Source organism: Phalaenopsis equestris, unplaced genomic scaffold, assembly GCF_001263595.1.
Source record: "Phalaenopsis equestris unplaced genomic scaffold, ASM126359v1 Scaffold000123, whole genome shotgun sequence".
Classification (NCBI taxonomy): domain Eukaryota; kingdom Viridiplantae; phylum Streptophyta; class Magnoliopsida; order Asparagales; family Orchidaceae; genus Phalaenopsis; species Phalaenopsis equestris.
The window spans coordinates 2548995-2552526 of record NW_018164565.1 but is presented as its reverse complement, the minus strand read 5'-3'; positions in this window follow the sequence as shown (position 1 = coordinate 2552526).

Sequence of the window (3532 nt, the reverse complement as noted above, 5' to 3'; positions counted from 1 at the left end):
TAACGTGACAAATAATGATTTCAGGTTCTTCCTACCCGACCTCAAATATTTTTTTAACTGCTGTTTTCCAAATAAATAAATTGTTGTTGGATGAGTCGACATTCGCTGATGATTATATGAGGAACATGGCTTTTGCTATGAGAGTTAAATTTGACAAATATTGGGGTGATTGCAATCTCCTAATGTCTGTTGCAGCTGTCTTGGATCCTCGTTGGAAAATGAAGTTCATACATTTTACTTTTAGCAAGATGTATACACCTCTTGAATTAGACTCTAAAATTAAGCAAGTTGAGGATGTAATGTTGCAAATTTACAACACGTATGCAAGTGATATTGCTAGTTCTAGTTCTGCAATTGGCAATGTTTCTTCGGAGTTGCAAACTGATTCGGTTAATTCACAAAGTTATGATTGCATGCTTGCATTTACAGATTATGTTCTTTCATCTGGTTCCATTCAACCTTCAAAATCAGATTTACAAGGATGATCTTTTTTTGGCCAATACTGAAAATTTTGAAATTCTTGATTGGTGGAAGTCGAACACTCTCAAGTATTATTGCTTATCGAAAATGGCTAGGGATATATTATCAATTCCATTAACAACAGTTGAGTATTATTGCTTATCGAAAATGACTAGGGATATATTATCAATTCCATTAACAACAGTTGCATCTGAATCTGCATTTAGTACTGGTGGAAGAGTTCTAAATGACTATATAAGTATGCTTTCGTCAAAAACAAGTGAGTGCATTAATATGCTCGTCTAGTTGGATTAGATCTTCCACGACTCGTTTGAAAACACCTATGGTAACTCTCTCAATAATTAGCTTCTATGGTATATGTTCTTTTTCATCTTAAAACTGATATTGATATATCGCAAGATTTAATGGAAGAGGAACAAAGAGGAACAGCTTGAAGTGACTTTACCCGAGTAAATAGAGGGGAAGGAGGAAATAATGTTTGCTGAATTACTGCCCCATATTATTAACATTTTATGTCATTTTATGTCCTTAGCTGAACTATAATTTCTGCTGAGTTGCTTCCTTTATCCTGTTTTTTTTTGGAAATATTACTATGGCTTTCCAAATAAATTTTTACTATGACTTTCCAAATGAATTTTCTGGAATCTCTTGACAAAACATTCATTTTTACTATGGTTTTCCAAATTAATTTTGGAAGAATAATTTATTATGCTTTTGAGTTACTCAGATGGGCTTAATTAGGTTTGATGCATTATGGAATATCAGGGAAGAACTTTTTTTTGCAAAGCATTCATTTTTACAAAACATTCATTTCTATGGATGAGCTTAATTAGGTTTCATGCATTATGGAAGTGGTTCTTTTTGGTGCCCAATTAGATGATTATTCTTACACTTAATTTTGGAAAACAACACAAGTTTGCGACCATTTTAGGATAAGAATATGAAAAGATGTCGTAGATGATTATTCTTACTCTTAATTTTGGAAGACAACAAAAGTTTGCAACTATTTTAGGATAAGAATATAAATGATGCCTTAGATGATTATTCTTACTCTTAATTTTGGAAGGCAACACAAGTTGGCAACCATTTTAGGAGAAGAATATGAAAAGATGTCGTAAATGATTATTCTTACTCTTAATTTTGGAAGACAACACAAGTTTGCAACCATTTTAAGATAAGAATATAATATTATTCCTAATAATGAAGATGTCTAAGAATATAAAATAATCATAAAGTTCCAGGTATACAAATCAATTTCATTTTATCGTGGGGCAAAGTTGCATTTGAAACTCATATAGTTACTACTGTTTGTTTATTGTTACTGCTGTAGCCAAAGGAATGTTTCATTCAAGGAGTTTTGTAACTACGCAAAGCTGCATTTAATGTAAAATGATCCTAAAGTGGAGAAGGCAGTTGTAACTACGGTATTCAGAGGAATTTTTCATTCAAGGCTAATTTAAACTGAAACTTTTCAATTTCTGTCAATTTTCATTTTGTTCCGTCTCTGTTATGATGTAAATTCAAATTTATTAAGTTTGAATGTATTATGCCTAATAATGAAGATGTCTAAGAATATAAAATAATCATAAAGTTCCAGGTATACAAATCAATTTCATTTTATCGTGAGGCAAAGTTGCATTTGAAACTCATATAGTTACTACTGTTTGTTTATTGTTACTGCTGTAGCCAAAGGAATGTTTCATTCAAGGAGTTTTGTAACTACGCAAAGCTGCATTTAATGTAAAATGATCCTAAAGTGGAGAAGGCAGTTGTAACTATGGTATTCAGAGGAATTTTTCATTCAAGGCTAATTTAAACTGAAACTTTTCAATTTCTGTCAATTTTCATTTTGTTCCGTCTCTGTTATGATGTAAATGTTATGATGTAAATTCAAATTTTTCAAATTTATTAAGTTTGAATGAGAAACAAATTTAAAGTATTTGTTTTGTCGTCGATGAGCTCCATCTTTGTCCGAGGATTTATCAAATTTATTAAACCTATTTAACGTAAATCATGATAGCAGCCAACATCCCTTTAGGCATACTCTGAGTCTCCTCCACCTTAAAAACTGCAATTTTGCATCAATGCAAGCTCGGAAAACCAGTTTTTATTTGATGGGCATGAAAAGATTTGTAAGTGCATTTGATCCTTAGTCTATAATTACATCACTCATTATTTTGACTAATCAGTTTTTATTCATCTCTTCTTTAATACATTGGTCTTTTGGACTCATTATTCTATAATTACAGGACTCATTATTTGGATCAATCATTGATTACTTGGATTTTATGTGAATCAGCAAATAATTTTTTTTCTCTAATAAATATTGAATAATTTGATCACTAATAATAAATATTTTGTCTCTTATGTATAATTATTTATAATGTATATGATGCAGGTATGGAGTCTGTGGAATGAAGATAATAGCTTGAAACTTCTACTTGGAATCTCTACTCATTTTTGTCGGAGTTTTGTTCTATAATCTCTACTCATTTTTTAGATTGATTTGATTTTCAGCATATGTAATGAATAGGTTGTACGAAACAATCGAAGAAACTTGGGAAAAAGTTTGCAACTGGAGCATCGAGTAGGCATATGATGTTCTTGATGTCTTTTAGTACGTGAATCTTGAAGAACAGCTTACTAGAAACAAGAAGCATCAAAAGGTGTGTACCGCGATGAGCTCTTCAAAGAAAATTGGCAAACCTGCTCTCAAGATGGATCCCAATTTGAAGGGACTGCCGACCGGAGGAAATTGTGAAGAAACGTCATAATGTTTTTTTAAATTTGTAAAATTAGTAAATAAGTTTTTATTTTGTAAAATTTTGTAAAAAAGGAATTAATATTTTTTGTGTAAAGTTTTGTAAATTTGTATTGAAGTTTTTGTAAAAGCTTGTATTTTGTAAATTTTAATATTTTTGTTTAATTTGTAAATTGTAAAATTTGTAATGAAGTTTGTATTTTGTAAAATTGGGTAAAAAAGTATTAATATTCTTCAAATTTGTTTGGAATTAAGTTGTTAGTACAAACATTTTTTATTATGATTTTTTTC